We start from the raw sequence: 19,654 nt of genomic DNA, 5'->3' as shown, positions 1-19,654 counted from the left end.
CCAAAGGACATAATAGAAATATTTAAAAGGGAATTTGACAAATTGGAGATTTAGAAAAACAAGATTAATGTGTTCTCTGCTAGGATCTCTAAGTTCCCTGTCCAAGTTTATTGATCATTTTGTAGTATCATTCCTAAATTCTCTTCTGTAGAAATAACCTCATTTCTAATTAATAATAGGGTAGGATAAGGACAAAATACACTTTGCACAATTGGAATTTTAGTGTATTTTACCAGGCTAGTAATTACTGTAGCATATAAAGATTATTAATGGATAAGGAAACCATTATTTTTTTTCTAAAAGGAGCCTGAGTAGTGTTTACTAGCATTATGAATGAAAACCACCAGAGAAAATTTCCTGCACAGCTCAAAGTTGAATTCTTTATGTCCAGCAAACAAAGTTTATTGTTTGTATACATCATGATCTTATCATGAAATCTGCTGGGGCAGACTTTCTCCTTTGTTCAATTATATATGGTTATATGTTGAGAGACACAATATTAGGAATCAAAATTTACTGCCAAACTACCATTGAGTTCATATGATTTGGCTGTCTACTACTTTGAATAACACCTTCCATGTATGTGATTTCTATAATCAGTGAGACTCCACCATATTATATTAATTTCTCCTTTACAAATATTTGTATATCGGAAATAGTTTCATGATTAGAGATGGAAGATCATGTTTAGTTTTTTCTCTCAGTAGTGGGGACTTATCAACTTTATGCAAATCACTTGCATGTTGTCATGATCTATATGTGATCATGTGTGAGTTAGTTAGGTCTGGTATACCTGGAAGACATTGTTTCCATCCCCACTGGCTCTTAGATTTCTCCCAACACAAATATTCATGAGAGGTGAAGGGAGAGTATTGATTGAGAATTTTCATTTATGACTGAGTTGTCAAATCTCTTTTACCTCTACACAATGTTCAGGTATGTGGCTCTGCCTTTGTTCCCAAATATAACAGACAGTAGCTTCTGAGATCATGGCTAAGCAATATACTTATTAAAGGGAATAACAGAATGTCACTAGGATTCTTTAAATTGCATATTTCTTTTGCTGAAAAAAAATGGTGTTTGGTTTGTCCCTTGGTCTACAATCTACATATTTCTCTTTCCTTGACCATATGAGCAATGTCGGGTACAGGTCTCATGGTCTGGGCATTGAATCCAATTAAATAATTGTTACTTACTCTCACCATATTTGTACCACTACTGCACCCATGTACACTGTTGAGAGCTCACCATTGAAAACTGAAGGATTTCAGCTATGTTCCTCTTTGCTTTTCTCCTTAGGAAGTATGAATAAATTTTCCAATCCATGAACACTATTTAGAAGGGTGAATATTCACAGTTAGTCACCAACTGAAACGTCTTCAAGTGCAATGAGGTAGGTAAGTGTGGTTCCATCAAAATGGCTTTGCTTTCAGTTTTTGTAAAGCAACCAATAATGTGGGTAGTAACATACATTGTTTGAGAGTTTCTCTGAGATCTCAGTCATCAAAACTCAATTACATGTACCCCATATATGGTACTGGAGGGGTTTTGGTTGTAAGAGAAGGCAGTAAGGTTTTACTCTCCGCATGTTTTGCTGTTGTATTAAGAATATTCCATTTACATATCATATATTGAGGTGCCTCTACTATAGTACTTTTCTATAACATTCTTCAGATGGTCCACAGATTCTGTCTTCCCCTACCCTACTTTCATCCATTTCTGTATTTAATATTACTATTCCAATATCATATTACTTGAAATATCTCCAGATTTAATTATATCTTTTAGTTATTCAGGAAAACCTTCCATCCTTCCTAGGTCCTTACTCCATATCTTACCACTGAGAATTTAAGGATTCTTACAGGCATTTGTAAAGATTAAAATCTAAGAAGCAGTTTTAAGTGATCACATCTAAATTTTTTCTTTGGGGTTCTGAGTACCTCACTCAGGATGATTTTTCTCAGTCACAATGACTTTTTTCTAGTTCTATCTGCTTAAGTAAGAGTTCCACGATTTCATTATTTCAAGAAGTGAGTTATATTTCATTGTGTAAATGTACCATATTTTCAATATTCATTCAGTTGTTTATGAACACAGTGTTGAGGGATATCTAGGGTAAGAGTTCAGAAGCCCAAAATGTGGATGCATCAATCCTACATGGAAGAGAGAACAAAATAATTACCGGAGATAGAGAAAGGAAAGGACCTGGAAGGAAGTGAGGAGGGAGAGGAAAAAAGAAGAGACAAGATCAGGTATTGGAAGGGATAGAAGAGAAGTACAGAAAGTCAGGAAACTGTATAGAAATAATTAGCTTGGGGACTGTGGAATTGAGTGTAGGTACTAAGACTTCCCAGATGCCCGCAAAAAAAAGAGGCTCCCAGGACCAAACAGGGATGACTTTAGCAGAAATTACCCACAAAGGAGAGATAGACCCTGAAGAGAACACCTGCAGTAAATAAGCAAAATCCCTAGTTGAGGTATGGTGTCACCCACTCATCTCAAAAATTTTAACCCAGAAATTTTCCTGACAAAAGGAAAGACAGGGAATAAAAATGGAACAGAACCTGAAGGAAAGGCCATCCATAGACCGCCATATCAAGGGATCCGTTCCGTCTGCAGATACCAAAACCCAACACTACTGTTGATGTCAAGAATCAATTGGAGACATGAGCATAATATGGCTGTTCCCTGAGTGAGTCTATCAGCACCTAAGCTATATAGTTGCAGATACAGCCAATTATCAGACTGAGCCTTGAAGGCCACAACGGAAGAGCTAGGGGAGGAATGAAGGAGCTGTAGTGTATTGTAACCCCATAGGAAGAACACTGTGAATTAAGTAGACCACACAGAGCTACCAGAGACTAAACCACCAACCAAAAAGTATACCTCGAGTTCAACAGGGCTCTAGATAGATGTGTAGCAGAGTATGGCCTTATCTGACATCCACAGGGGGAATGCCAGTTGGTACTCTATGCCCCACCATAGGATAATGCTAGAGTGGTGAGGCAGGAGTGAATGAATGGGTGGAGAAGCAAACTCATAGAGGGAAAGTGGATGGGGAGAGCGGGATGGGATGGGGCGTTGTGAAGGGATAACAGGTTAAGGGGGTATCATTTGAAATGTCAATGAATAAAATGATTAATTAAAAATCAGGACAAGTTACTTAAAAAGTAATCTTTCAATGTGAGAATGACCATGTTATTTTCCTCAGAATCTAAGGAGGTAGCAGTGCTCTGACAGTTCTAGATGCAGAATCTTTCCACAGATATGTCCATTAGTGCTCTCAGATCACTGCCAAGAAATATACTTGTTTTCAGTAAGGCCAGAGAACTGGCTCTGTACTATGTGGAGATGCATGGTGTGATATGAGAATATTCAGCCCAAAAGGTGAATGCTGTTTGCCTCTGAAAGCAAGTCTGCCTCAGAATTCCCTATGAGGATAGTTTGTTCTCCCAATTTTTTTTTTCCTCACAGGGGTACTGGACAAATCAGGTCCTTCTGAAAGCAGCACTGAAGACTCCCTACAGGATGATTACACTAAAAAGGCTTCAACCTCTAACTCTCTATTAAAAAATGATCTGTCCAACTTGCCTTTTGATATTAAAGATTTTTTGTCTACAATTATCTATTAAACTTTGATAGGTTATAGTTTTTTGAAATATTTGGTTGCAAAATCAGAGAGGGTATTTAAGGAAATAAATATTGTCCACTAAAAAATTGCTTACATATGATTAATTCTAATATTACTTTTCTATACTATGTTATGGATTTCAACAATTTGAGATCTATTTTTTCAAGGAATATACACAAATGGTCAAGGGACAAATCATAAAATATACATAGTATATTGGTGCTAGTAATTTGGAATCATGATCCATCACTCACATTTCCTTTCCTGTTATCCTTCCCTCATTTAAGCTAAAAAAAATGCATGTCATGATTATACTTTCTTCTACATGCACTGTTTTAATTATTTAATGATCATGAATCCATCGAAAGAACCATCCACATAGGTTTATGGAATCTATCAACTATTTCGTTTATATCATTATTACTATGCCACATAGTTTTACACAAAAAATACTATATGTGCTAACCTGAAAATTACATATATTAATTTACATAATATAAAGAAGAATCACTGCCTTCCCACTTAAACAATAAAATATGCCTACTGATTTTACACAGGTATGCAAGTGTATGCATGATTTTCTATGCTCTGAATATTTTTCATGAGTACATTAATTTATTGCTATGATTATGAGTTGTGAATTGATTTAAATCAGTAAGACTTAGCACAGTAATTATGTTCGGTATGCAAGTAGTATGAAGGCTCGGTTTTGATGCAGGATCCTACTTCAGAAAACTGGGCCAATTTTAGATTTCATTTTGGGACACAATTATAATTAAAAATTTTGGTTATTCTCATGATAGGCAGTTCATCATTGTATCATTTGGAATTAATTGGCAGTAAGTATTTCCAAGCTTGACAAAGTGGTGATTAGGTCTTTCCTACAGGAACCTGCTTCATATATTCTGGTACTATGAAAGCTTTCCACTAAGATAAACAGTAGAATCAAGCTTATTAGTCAAGGCTAAATAAATTTATCTCTGTTCTTTGACTTAAGCATGTGTTGACTTCAGTAATATGGTCTCTTTTTTTGCCATTTCACACCAGCATTTTTATTTACTCAGTAATATGGTCTTAATTTCAAGTTCTGTATGGTAACCAAGAAGGTGTGTAATGGGCTAGACTGTATGGGAATTCTCTGGAATGTACATTCAAAGTAGAAAACCCAATACTGATACTGGCTCTGGACTATGTATTTGTTAGGTTATAATGTCCAATGGAAAATCATTGTCTTATTACTAGTTAACCCTATTTGAAAAATGTTTATACATATATTTGTATAGTGAAGTCTCTTTTACAGAAATTTCCTTCCATAAGCCTTTTTCAAAATGACTTTAGGGATATTTATCCTTCATCATATTCACTCTGCAAATCTCAGCTTCTACTAGCATCACCATTTAATTCAGTGGTTTGTATATCCTTGGCCCAGCTAGTGGCACTATTTGGAGATGTAGTTTTGTTTGAGTAGCTGTGGCCCTGTGTGTGTGGTCTTTAATAACCACATCTTAGCTATCTGGGATCCAATCTTCTGCTTGCTGCCTTCATAATGTAACTGTAACTCTCAACTCTTACAGCCCCATGTCTGCCTCAAAACTGCTATGCTTCTACCTTGAAGGTAATAGACTGAACCTCTGAACCTACCAGTCAACCACAATTCAATATGATCCTCATAATAGTTGTATTGCTCATGGTTTCTGTTCACAGAAATAAAAACCTTACTAAGACACTTAATCTGTCACTAGTTTCCCTTCATATTTATACCATTGTTTTTTTTTAAACTCCCCTCCAATAAAATAGAGAACAATGATATTATTAGTTTTCTGAGTTATGTATTTATTCCAACTAGAACATATATCTGTGAAAATTATTTTTAACTTTTTAAATTTTAATTTCATATTTTACTTCTTCCCTTTACCTTCTGCTTGCTGTTGCCCTCCCAAATCACCAGCCCTCCCATCACCCTTCACCTATTCTCCCTCTCCTCTTCTGAACAGATGTGGGCTACCTAGGCATCCTGTCATCTTGACAATTCAGACAAAGGTGATAGCTGTTTAAGCCTGGCAATTTGAGTTTGCTCTCTAGAATACATATACATGCATATGTAGTGAACTGACTCCCCAAATTATTCCTGTGACTGTTACATGTCGTCATGGCACACACACACACACACACACACACACACACACACACAGTCACACACACAGTCACACACACACACAAACACACACATTTAGTTAAATTTTAATAACTGAAAATGAATTAATATGGAATCTGTATTAACTTTTGAATTAGTAATTCTTGAAAATTGATTTTTTTCAGACAATATATTCTAATGCCACCTTATTTTATCCTCCCAGATTCTTTCTAACTCCAGAATGACCTAATTCCTCATGTCCTCACACCACCCCTTAGAAAACATAAAAAGGAAAAAACAAACCAGACTGAAACAGAACAAACAACCAAAGGAATCAGAAAGGATAAAACACAAGAAGCACGTAGACACATGGAGATACATGCTTATAGAGAAAAGCCCATGAAAATATTAAATTTGGAATCATAATGTATGAGAAATTACCATCATGGTTAAAAATATAATATATTATGAATCAAAAAAATTCAAAATTACCATTGGTTAATTATGGTGGAACGAAACTCCTGAATGAGTGTGTATTCTACTCCCTTGAAAGTATACTGGACCAAACTCGTTTTGATAGAAAATTTTGTCAAGTGGAGAGAGCTTCTTAATGAGGAAGATCACATTCAGTTCCAGCTATTATTGGTTGCACCCCAAATAATGTTGGCAATAGTTTAAAGTTATTGGAACATTACAATGAGGACTCATTGGCCGAAAAATATAATAGATATCGCCAATAAGTTGGGTTGGAGTTTTCATTTGGTGGGATGAGATGTCCAGTTTGGTCATTCCCTCCCATTACTTTTTAAAATTTCTTTAATTATTTTTATTTATATTACATATTAAGAACTGATATGACACATAGTTTTGCTATCCTCTGTAATATTCCACTCTATCCTCTTCATTAACCCATCTCCATTTAATTGCTTCAACCCAATGTCTCTCCAAAATATTCCCATAATTATTTATATTATTTCTCAATCCTCACAAAATCCTTCCCTCCACCCTAATTCTTATATGTTCTTTACTCATCTTAAATCATCCAAATATAAGTTGATACAGACTGTATTTGTCTTTGAGGTTCTGGATAACCATAATGAGGTTTTGTTGTTGTTGTTGTTTGTTTGTTTGTTTGTCCCACCCATTTAACTATGAGTCCCATTATTTCATTTTCAAGAGCTTAACAATATTTTTTTGTAATATAACATATTTTATTATCAATTTCTCCACTATGGAAAGGTAGACTATTTCCTAATTATAACTAATGTGAATATTGTAGCAATGAAGAGGAACTAGTAGTATCTCTATAATATGATATGGATTCCCATGTATGTATGTCCAACAATGGAACACCTATAACTTTAAGTAAATCATTCCCAGAAAACCAAACTGATTTCCAAAGGGGCAGTATTAATGTACTTTTTACCAGCAGTGGATGAGATTTCTTATTACTCATCATCCTAATTGGCATGTGTGAACTTTGCCAAAATGATTAGTGAAAAATAAAATCTTGATATGGTTATAATGTTCATATTTTTTATTACTAAGGATGGTGAACTTTTCCTTAAATGAAACCAGCATATCATGGTCAATTATGGGTAATTATAGGAAGAAATTTGTCTTTAAATACCAAAAAGATATGTAAGTAAAGGACATGAAATTTGGTGTACAGAAGACAATGGAAAGATTAGTATTCAGAGGCAAACCATAGCAAATAAAGTATCTAAACCATAGAAACATACTTTAGATGAGAATATTAAGCAATTTCAACATGCATACATACACACACATATTCACACATACACACACACAAAATTTTGCCATTTCAACAGTATAAAATAACCCACCCAGATTATGAATACATATTTGTTAATAAATTTATGAAACATGTAGTTCATGAATAGGGATATGAAAATATGAAGCTCTATGCTTCATGGTAGATATTTAATAGGAAAATTAAAATAAAAATAATAGTAGGTAAATCAGCCTACTACAAATGAAAATGTCATTAAAAATTTATTTTCATGGAAGAAGTACCTTTGGTATTCATAGATAATGGACAAATTATTCATTCTTGCCCTTAAAACCTCAAGCCAAAAGATCAAAAACTCAGGTGACAGCAAATGCTGGTGAAGATGTGGAGAAAGAGGAACTCTCCTCCATTGTTGGTGGGATTGCACACTGGTACAACCATTCTGGAAATCAGTCTGGAGGTTCCTCAAAAAATTGGACATTGAACTGCCTGTGGATCCAGCTATACCTCTCTTGTGCATATAGCCAATAGATGCCCCAACATATAAAAAAGACACGTGCTCCACTATGTTCATAGCAGCCTTATTTATAATAGCCAGAAAATGGAAAGAACCCAGATGCCCTTCAACAGAAGAATGGATACAGAAAATGTGGTGCATCTACAGAATGGAATGTTACTCAGCTATCAAAAACAATGACTTTATGACATTCGTAGGCAAATGGTTGGAACTGGAAAATATCATCCTGAGTGAGGTAACCCAATCACAGGAAAACACACATGGTATGCACTCATTGATAAGTGGCTATTAGCCCAAATGCTTGAATTTCCCTAGATGCCTAGAACACATGAAACTCAAGACAGACGATCAAAATGTGAATGCTTCACTCCTTCTTTAAAAGGGGAACAAGAATACCCTTGGCAGGGAATAGAGAGGCAAAGATTAAAACAGAGACTGAAGGAACACCCATTCAGAGCCTGCCCCACATGTGGCCCATACATATACAGCCACTCAATTAGACAAGATGGATGAAGCAAAGAAGTGCAGGCAGACAGGAGCAGGATGTAGATCTCAGAGCCTGCCCCACATGTGGCCCATACATATACAGCCACCCAATTAGACAAGATGGATGAAGCAAAGAAGTGCAGACCGACAGGAGCCGGATGTAGATCTCTCCTGAGAGACACAGCCAGATTACAGCAAATACAGAGGCGAATGCCAGCAGCAAACCACTGAACTGAGAATAGGACCCCCGTTGAAGGAATCAGAGAAAGAACTGGAAGAGCTTGAAGGGGCTCGAGACCCCATATGTACAACAATGCCAAGCAACCAGAGCTTCCAGGGACTAAGCCACTACCTAAAGACTATACATGGACTGACCATGGACTCTGACGTCATAGGTAGCATTGAATATCCTAGTAAGATCACCAGTGTATGGGGAAGCCCTGGGTCCTGCTAAGACTGAACCCCCAGTGAACGTGATTGTTGGGGGGAGGACTACAATGGGGGGAGGATGGGGAGGGGAACACCCATAAGGAAGGGGAGTGGGAGGGGTTAGGGGGATGTTGGCCCGGAAACCGGGAAAGGGAATAACACTCGAAATGTAAATAAGAAACACTCAACTTAATAAAAAAAAAGAAAAAAGAAAAAAAAACCGTCAGGCCAAAGTAAGCTTGAAAGTGTGGTTAACTTTGTGCTCACAGAACTATCTAGCTTTCAACAAAACAAGAAGATTGATGGGAAACTGTACAAAAAGTTCACCCGAGGTTATATTCCACTCCTGGTCCACACAACCCCCTGACAGTTCCACGTCCCATACTTCCTCCCCACCCTGCCTCCAATGTCATAGAGGAAGCTGCAACCCCACAAAACCCAACATAACTTTCTGGGGACTACAGTCTCTTGATGATTAGGTGCACATTCTCTGACTGAACCCAGACCCAGGAGACCATTTCTCTATATGTGTTGGAGGCCCCATCTCAGCTGGTATATGTAGCCGAGGGGTGATCCACTGTTTCAGAGATCACAAGGTTACAGGTTATCTATGACCATTGGTCCTCTTACAGGATTCACCTCCTCCTCAGCTTCATCCAGCTTTTCCTTAATTCAATCAGAGAGGTCATGTTCATTGTTTGGGTGCACATATCAACAGATGACTCTTTCAGCTGCTTTTTGATTCTATTGAAGGACAGTCAGGTCTATTTTTGTGAATGTCCCATAGCCTCAGTATTTATTTCATGTCTTGGGGCCTCCCCTTGAGCTGGATCCTACTTTGGGCCTGTCAGAACACAGAGGGACCCAAGAATACAATTTGACTCTTGTTATTTTTTTCAAAAGGACTTAGAGAGTCATCCCAAAGACAAAACCTATACTACTTGGGACATCTAAAGTATGCTCTTCTTCAGAGTCGTTGAAAGAATGATGCAGTACCCTGTTTTCTGCCACATCATATTACACACGAGTCATCACAATTGTTAAAGAGCAATGTGAATCCTCTCAGGCTGCCTGAGACACATAATGGATGGTGAGAAATATTTTGCCATGAGTACACACAGAGTAGAAATTTAATTGATTAATTTAATTGACCATTACTATCTGTGCAATATTTATTCTTCATTTTGTATTGGTGTACTCTTGCAAATATTTTTCAATTCAGTTGCATTTGAATTTATATAACTAATAGGACTTTATTGATTGAAGTTTGAAGCTGTGAAAATGGCAACACACAGCCAGCAAGGATGGGACAGTATTTCTGGCAACAGTAATCGAAGGTAACTCCTGTAGTGATAACCAGTAACACTTTTAGATTGTGCGAGAACACATGCTAGTTTCAATACAGCTCACCAATTACCTCTGTATCATTGTGCTTTGGATCTTTCTGAAAAGAAGACATTTGTGATCTTTCTTAGTGAATGCATTAAGTGTGGAGAAGTAAACATGAAGTCAACATCCCATTCCTCTCAATTTTTTTTTGTTTTGCCTGTAGGACAAACTTTTTCCTCCTTAAATAAACAACACTTTAATTTCTTATTTTTACTTATTCATTTTAATTGGATATTTTATTTTTTGGATTTCAAATATTCACTCATTTCCAGGTTTACCTTTGCAAAACCATATCCCATTCCCACTACCCCTGCTTCTATGAGGGTGTTCCCCATTGACCCACCCACTTCCCACTCACTGTCCTGGCATTCTCTTACACTGGGGCATCTAACCGTTACAGGACCAAGTGTTTCTTCTCCCATTGATGCCAGATAAAGCCACCCTCTGATAAATATGTGGCTGGAGCCATGAATCCTTCAATGTCTACCTTTGGTTGGTGGTATAGTCCCTGGGATCTCTGGCGGGTATGGTTGGTTGAGATTGTTGTACTTCCTAGCAGGTTGCAAAACTACTCACCTCCTTGAGTCCTTTCCCTAACTCCTCAATTTGAGACCAATTGTACTGTATCAATCACTTCAGTAATTGGCTGCAAGCATCTGCCTCTGTATTTGTCAGGCTCTTACAGAGCATCTCAAGAGATAGCTCTCTCAGGCTCCTGTCAGCATGCACTTCTTGAAATCAGCAATACTGTCTGGGTTGGTTGTCTGTACAAGGGATGGATAGCCAGTTGGGGAAATCTCTAGATGGCCTTTCCTTCAGGTTCTGCTCTGCACTTTTTCCCTCTATTGCCATTAGACAGGAGCAATTCTGGGTTAAAATTTGGAGATTACTTAAAATTTGGAGATCCCATCCCCCAGTTGGGGGCCTTGCCTAACCTCTGGATATTGTCTCTACAGTTTCTTCCTCCATATGTTGGACAGTTCAGCTAATCTCATCCCCTTTGCTTCCTGGGAGCCTCTGGCTTTTCTGGCATCTGGGACTTTCTGGAGGTTACCTACTGTACCCTATCCCTCATTGCTCTACACATCTGTTCAATTTCCTGACAGTCTGCCTATTATTTTGGTCTCCTCCTCAACCTGATCCTGTCCCCTCTTTCCCCTCCCTCTACTCTTTTCCTCCCAGTAGCTGGTAAGATAATTATGTTTTCTAGAATAAACATAACTCAGTTTCTAAAGTGTCTTTTTCATCGCATATATACTTAGAAAATACATGGGCTTAAACCAAAATTTTGAAATCTTGATCTTGAGTGTTAGCATTATTCAATTTCTATTGTTTTACAATTAAGATTTTCTATTATTTATTTTAAAATTCTTCTCTCATTCATTAAATACCCTATAGAATGTCCCCTCTCTCCTCTCCATGCAGTCTTCTCCATATCTTCCCTATGATCCAAATTCACTTCTCAAATGTTACGTTCAAAAAAGGCAAGTTTCCCTGACACATATCAATTAAACATGACATAGCATTTTACAATAAAACTAGGAATAAATCCTTTCAAGATTGAGTGATGCAAACATCAGTGATTTAATTCTTTCTGGATGAACTAATGGAAAAGGTGCTTCTGATTTTTTGTTACAATTTTTTTTTAAATCTCATTACTAGACTACTTTGATGAGTGGATTTAAAAATAGAGCAAATCATGAAAGATGTTTTCAAGGCAATACTGGTATTAACTCAGTTTAATGCTAAATATGTTCTTTCACTTTCAGTACTCTCCACGGAAACTAAGATCCTATTGCATCGATGTGAGCCAGTCAGTAGACCTTTGACAGAAAGTAAGTCGTAAAAGCTCTGTACAGTATACATATCTCTAGTGAGTGAAAATATAATGAAATTACAAGAATCAAAGTTCCTTTTGAGTTAAACATTGCCTGCTGACAAACATAAAAGGCATGCCCACATTCTTTAAGTTACTGTGGTTGCTAGAGCATAATGGAGTGCTTTGCCTTTTAATTTTGCAAGTGTTGGATTTCATCGTTAGAACCAGGAGTTTGCAATTATATTGATATATAAGTCCTATCATTTTATCTTAACATTGTTTTCTTCGGATAAAGATTTACAAATACATACTAAAGAAAGTTTTGCTTTTATAAATAGTGACAAAAAGAATTCAGGGTTATTACAGAGATTAAGAAATCATGAGTCAGTTGGCACAAGTTTAAAATGAAATTTTTGCATGGAATTTTTAATTGCTTTGTAGACTTTTCTAAAATGTTAATTGTTATCTGATTCGTCAAATACAATGTGGATGTTTAATATAGGACATTTGATTCCTGCATTGCTTTAATATTTCTGCCAAAATGACTCTAGAATAAAATATGAGAGACAAATTTCAATAGTATGTATTTACTTTAGTGCCACATAATTCATCTTCAGGTATTATGACATTTATCTTGTGTTTGAATGTTTGTTATCAATTATTTTGTTTTTTAATATTCATTACTAATTTTAGACTGTCAGTAAAGCTGTTAGTTGTGGTAACCTAAGAGAGTTCAACATAGTCGTCTTTCTGGGACATTTTAGAGAACAGCAATAAATGTTGGGAATTGGTTTATAGCCAAAGAGCAAGCGAACGACCACTGAATACAAATTTATTGAATACTGAGGAAGACAGGCACAAGAAGGTTCATAATAATAAGACATCATCTTGAAAAGGGGAGTGATGAGAAACATATTTATATGAGCATGGTGGTGTATACCTGCTCATTGAAAAGTGGTTCTAATTAAGATAGAATTTTAGGTGAATATATACATATATCCTGAATACATCCTGAATGAGATTTAATTGTGGAGAGAGATAAAGACCTTTTTAGAATATTTAAGTATTTTGTTGTTGTGTTTTATTATTTCTTTGCTTATTATTATTATAAATTACTATAGTTTTTACACATTAAATGTTGTCCCCTTTCTGATTTTCCCACCACACCCCAAAACCCTTTGCCTCTAAGGTGATTCCACACCCACCCACTCACTCCTGCCTCACCACTCTTGCATTCCCCTATAAGGGGAGTAGTGGCTATTCCTGATTGTCATCATTACTATATCTGTAATTATCTACAATCCAGAATTGGAAGGCTCACCTGTGATACTGATCTTGAAGATGAAAGATCCAAGTTTCTGGCCTAGTTCTTGGCATGGAGATCTGGAAGCATAGTAAGACAAGGAGATCTCGCTGTTCAACGTCATCTGGGACAAAGCAAGTCTCAGATCAAGGTATGGTAGTACACACCTTTAATCTAGGACAAACCTTCTGCTAGAGACCTACATAAGGACATTGGAAGATGGAAGATACTATCCTCACCTGTCTGAGATGTGGGACTGAGACACTGCTAGATCCTTGGACTTCCATTCACAGCTGCTGCTGGCCATTGTTGGGGAGTTGGACTACAGACTGTAAGTCATCAGCAAATCCCCTTACTATATAGAGACCACCCTTAAATTATGTGATTCTAGAAAACCTTGACTAATACAGTGGGGTAAACAAAAAAACCTCTGCCGGACAGACCAAAAGCCTCAGATCCCACTCATGCCAGATAAGGGACTCTTCTGCTACATATATAGCAGGAGCCATAGACAAACGCAGGTATACTGTTTCTTTGGTAGATTAGTCCATGGGAGCTCTGAAGGTCCGGGTTAGTTGATGTAGTTGATGTTGTTCTTCCTATGGAATTGCAATCCCCTTCAGCTCCTCCAGTCCTTCCCCTGGCTCTTCCATTTTGGTTCCTGGGCTCAGTCCAATAGTTGGCTGCATCTGCATCTGTCTTAGTCAGATGTAGGTAAAGCATCTCAGAGCAGAGCTATACTAGTCTCCTATCGACAGGCCCTGCTCAGCATCAGCAATCTAGATGTCCCTCAACACAAGATTGGGTACAGGAAATATACATTTACACAAGAGAATACTACTCACCAATTAAAAACAATCACTTTATGAATTTTGCAGGCCTGTGGGTGGAACTAGAAAATATTTTCCTGAGTGAGGTAACCCAGATGAAAAAGAATATATATATATATATATATATATATATATATACATATATATATATATATATATATACTCTTTTTCACTCATTGGTCAGTGAATATGAGCCCAAAAGCTCATGACTCCAATGAGAAAACTCCTGGAACAAGATTAACAAGAATGAAAGGCCAAACTATGAATTCTTCAATCCCAAAGAGGGAATAAAATCTTATCGTTACTATGGGGAGGGGAACACCTATAAAGAAGGGGAGGGGGGAAGGGGATGTTTGCCCGGAAACCAGGAAAGGGAATAACACTCGAAATGTATATAAGAAATACTCAAGTTAATAAAAAAAAAGAAGTTCAAACAAAAAAATTGTTTTCCTTTGTACTTTCAGAACTCTCAATAGCTAGAGTTTTTTACTTCTTTGCCAAATGCTCTTCTGGAGTTTAGCAGTGTCTTTTCAATAATTCAAGTTTTTTTCTTTCAAGTAAAATCTTCCTTTTTAAATATCTCTCATCTAGTGAACACACAAAACATTTCTCATAAATTTTAACATCAAATGTGCGCTTTACAAAATTTGATGTTTTTCCCTGGTTCTCAATATCAGCATAGGAAAATTAAAATTAAAAGTTAAGTTCCTTGAAATTTCCCTTTCACTGTAATTTCTGGTACAGGTGAGGAGGAATGCTGAGACCTGTCTTAATTGTAAGAGCCAGGAGAATTATGGATATAAGGAAAAGACCATACAACACTCCTCATAACATAAAGTGACACAAATTCTGTAGAAATGGTCAGTAATTCATTCTCATATTTATGTCTGTATGTCAGTAATTTCCTCCTAGAGCCAATAATGCTAGAATATGATTCATATTAACACTTTTCATAATTATTATCACTGTCATGAGACAAGGAAAGTACTTCCTCTTTTCTGTTAGAAATATTATGTCTATGCTTTTGCAGTCAATCCACAACTTCCAAACAAAACCATTTAATCTGCAACATTCCTTGAAGGTGGTTGATGTTCCAGTTTTGAGGAGTGTTAGTACTAGTTAAGTGTCATTAAAAAACCTGCCTTTGCCCTAAAGGATTTCTCAACAGTTAAGAGTACTGACTACTCTCCCAGAGAAAGTGTTGACTTTCCATTGCCTACTTTTCTGCTAATCATGATCAGTTCGACAGTCACAAGTGAACTGAGGCACTCTTCTGGCCTTTTTCAGACCAAATGGCATATGCTCCATAGACATGTACTCAAACACTAATACAAAACAATAACCAATAACATGGTATTTTTAAAAACTCACTTTATACAACTGTACCTTTTTTCAGAAAGTTGAGTCCATATCAGCAAAACTCATGCATTTTTAGAACTGTATTGAATTTTGAGATCTACTGTCATTTTTAAAATATTCTGACTTTCTAAATAATCAAAACTATCCCTGATTTTAGTAGAATGCCTATGACAGAGAAGAATCCTGACTATAAATGATCTCCATGCCACATGGGTCTCTCTAACATTGCTGTAGGAAATTAATCCTTTTTTGCATTGGTATTTCCTGAGTAAGATGTTTATTAATGCAGGGAAGATGGTCTTAGTGATATTTCGTGACAAACCATCTTTGCTTATATACTAATATATAACTCAATTCAATGTAAACTCATACACATGAGTATACAGTTTTTACTAATGGGAATTATATTATGATCTGTATGAACTTCTAGTATTTCCCAATTTCTGCAGACAGACCTTGGGGTACAATTATAAGGCTGAACTTTAGGGAAATAATACACTTACGAGAAGGATAATAAACCAGAACCTGCATTGAACAGATATTCTGGATTTCATACTGTTGATAGCCAATTCTCCAAAAGAAAGCTTTATTGGTTGGCTAAGGAAAGAAATCAAGGATGAACTATTGGAAGAAAATCAGCTAGATTTGATGTTCTGTGATTTCAAGGCCAGCCTGAGGGAAGGCATTTGACCACCATCCTCAGTCCAGTAGGATATCACTAACAATTTACAACTGTATCTCTGCAAAGTGTGCACTGGTAAGAACTGTGGTGGAAATTTCAAGATTTTTGTTTTTGAACCACATGACTTTTTGATTAAACAATATACCAACAATATATGTGGTTAAAAATGTGCTGCAATCAGGATTGTGAGATGTCTCCTTCTTTATTCTACTTTCTCTTCAGTTTGGCAGCAGTGATGGAGAATGGAGATCATCTACTGGTGTGCTTGCACTTGGTGAAGAAAGCTCCCCACTCACTACATTGCAAATGATACTCACATTGTTGTTATTGCTTAGGTCTAATATACACACAAGTTAAGCTAGAAATGTCCAACACTGAATCATGTGACTTAATAGGAATGTTGATCTTACCCTCTAAGACCATCAACTTGTCCCTTATTGCATAATAGTATAGGCTGAAGACAGAATAGGTTAAGGATATAGTTCAGGCTCCTGATGCAGTGCTGCTCAGTGGAAGTGAAATAGTTATTTCAAAGCACCCTGCCATCCCTTTGAAGCACCAAGCACCTTTGTGGCATAAGAGAAATAACATTTGAATCTGGCTTGGACAAAAAATTTTTGCTTTTCTATTGTTATCAGAATACCTTTCTCATTACATATTCACCAGCAGATTTGAAACAATAAGTTCCACTGACCTTCTAGCTCTTGATCACCTCTGCGGACTGTCACAATCTATATTAATCAGCCTTGCTTCTTCAGAGTAGTTTTCTGCTTTATATCAGAGGGGCACCTGGAAACCCAAAGAGAAATATGGTAACCTCAAGTTTTGATACCCAGTGATTGTTGGGGTGATTTGTTAGTAATACCTTCTCAGCTGATCTAATAACTCTAGTAGCTAACATCTTCAAAGTCTACTGATTCTTCTGGCTTACCTTGTCTAGCCTCTTTCTCCCTGTCTCTCTCTCCTTTCTCTCTGTCTATCTATATCTCTCATTTATTTTTCACTGCATTGAATATAGAGGAATGCACTGTATTTCTTACTCAGACCCTTAGGCTGAATCCTCCAAAATCCCTTTCCTCATGAGCTAAACTTTGCTTCCTGGACATTATAGAGAAATTTTCAATTCACAAATTTCAATACTGAAGACACTAAATTGAAACCCTTGCTTTGTTGGAAGTGAATGCTGGTCATTTTTCTCTAAATAATCAATCAGTTGTAATACAGAAGAGACCAATATCAAAGAGGTTAAGTTTTTGTGAAGTGATGCCTTGGTGGTCAGCATGAAACTTTGCTCCAAAAATGATGAGGTAATAAGTATTATGCCTAGTAACGTTTTATAAAGTCTTGAAGACTTCATGGACAACCACTGAGGTTTTTCACTGGGTTGGCAGTGGTGGCACGGATAGATTTCCTGAACACATGCAAGAAGAGGTTATTGTTGAATGTTAAAAACCAGTTGCTGCAAGGTACCCCAGTACTTGGGGGATGCAAGTATAATAGGATAACCAGAACTATCAGCAGTGTCCATGGTGAGGAGATAGCCATAACTATCTATATTAAAATACTATCTGTACAGGTTCTGTAGAGGGCAGACCTAGAAAACTTTACCAATTACCTTAAAAGATATCAGAAAATAGTAAGTTCATCACAAATATTAAGATATTGAATCATAAACAAAGATGAGGTTTGATTTTGTTTTCTTCACATTTTTGCTTGATTCTTCTCTCTTGAAGTAAAGAATTACTTTAAAGAAAGGACAACAATAGCTCATGATCTATGATCAACAATTTACAAATAGGACCTCATAAAATTAAAAAGCTTCTCTCAAGCAAAGCACATTGTCAACTGGGCAAAATGGCAAATCATAGATTGGGAAAAGATCTTCACCAACTGGACATCTAATGCAGGGTTAATATTCAAAGTATATATAAACCCAAGAAGTTAGATTGAATAGAACCAAATAATCCTATTTAAAAACTGGGTAGAGAGCTAAACAAAGAGTACTTACTAGGGAATCTCAAATGACTTAGAAGCTCCTACAGAAATGTTCAACATCCTTAGTCATCGGGGAAATGCTAATAAAAATGACCCTGAGGTTCCTCCTTATACCAATCATAAATAACTGATATAAATAACTCTGATGACAGCAAATTCAAGAAAGGGTATGGAGAAAGAGAAAAAAAAACTCCTCCATTGCTGGTGATACTGCAAGCTGGTACAACCACTTTGGAGATCAATCTGGCAATTACTCATAAAATTGTACACAGTTCAAAATGAGGTCCCAGCTATAACACTCCAGAGCTTATACCCATAAGTTACTCCAATACATAACAAGGACACATGCACTACTATGCTCCTAGCAGCCCTATTCATAATAGCGAGAAGCTGGAAAGAACCCACATGTTGCTCAACTGAGGAATGGATAAAATAAATGTCACACATTTACACAATGGAGTACTACACAGATATTAAAAACATTGACTTCTTGTTCATAGGCAAATGGACAGAACTAGAAAATATTATCTGGAGTGTTATAACCTAGTCACAAAAATCATACACGGTATGCATTCACTGGTAAGTGGATATATGTCCAAATTTCAGAATACCCAACATAAAATTTACAAACCATAAGAAGCTCAAGAAGAAGGAAAACCAAAATGTGGATGCATCACTCCTCTGAGAAGGGGGGGACACAATACTTAAGGGAAGGAATACCACAGCAATGAAGGGAACAGAGAATGAAAGAGAGGCCATGCAGATACTGCCCAACCTGTGGATCCATCCCATATGCAGCCACGAAACCCAGTCACTATTGCTGTTGCCAAGAAGTGCTTGTGGACAGGAACCTGATATGAATGTCTCCTGAGAGGTTCTGCCAGAGCGTTACCCATACAAATTAAGATGCTTACAGCTAACAATCAGATTGAGCACAGGGACCCCACTGAAGGTATTAGAGAAAGGACTAAAGGAGCTGATAGTGTTCAAAACCATATAGGAAGAACAGCACTATCAACCAACGAGATAACCCAAAGTTTCCACAGACTAAACCACCAACCAAATAGTACTCATTTGGGGACCCATGGTTTTAGCTGCCCATGTATCAGAGGATGGAATTATCTGGCAATGATAGCAAGAAGTCCTTGGTCCTCTAAGGGCAATTTTCCCTAGTGTAGGAGAATTCCAGGGTTTTGAAGTGTGAGTGGGTTGATGGGAGGGTTAGCATCCCTATAGAAGCAGTGGGAGGGAGGATGGAAGAGGGGGGAACCAGAAAAATGAATAACATTTGAAATGTATATACACAAACTATTCAATAAAAAAGCCA

The 19,654-nt window shown here is 36.8% G+C and overlaps 1 long non-coding RNA gene across 5 annotated transcripts in view; it reads left to right on the top strand.

The window, feature by feature from the left end:
* Positions 1-19,654, top strand: part of LOC134483425 (uncharacterized) — a 602,791-nt gene that overhangs the window by 167,337 nt on the left and 415,800 nt on the right. For all 5 annotated transcript variants that reach the window (XR_010060299.1, XR_010060303.1, XR_010060302.1 and 2 more), the window contains 3 exons: positions 1,300-1,393; positions 12,109-12,174; positions 13,465-13,612. This is a non-coding gene — a long non-coding RNA (uncharacterized LOC134483425). The remainder of the gene's footprint in view (positions 1-1,299; positions 1,394-12,108; positions 12,175-13,464; positions 13,613-19,654) is intronic.

Source organism: Rattus norvegicus, chromosome 1 (genome assembly GCF_036323735.1).
Source record: "Rattus norvegicus strain BN/NHsdMcwi chromosome 1, GRCr8, whole genome shotgun sequence".
NCBI lineage: Eukaryota > Metazoa > Chordata > Mammalia > Rodentia > Muridae > Rattus > Rattus norvegicus.
Note: the sequence above shows the minus strand (reverse complement) of the source record. Positions and strands in the feature narration are given on the sequence as shown.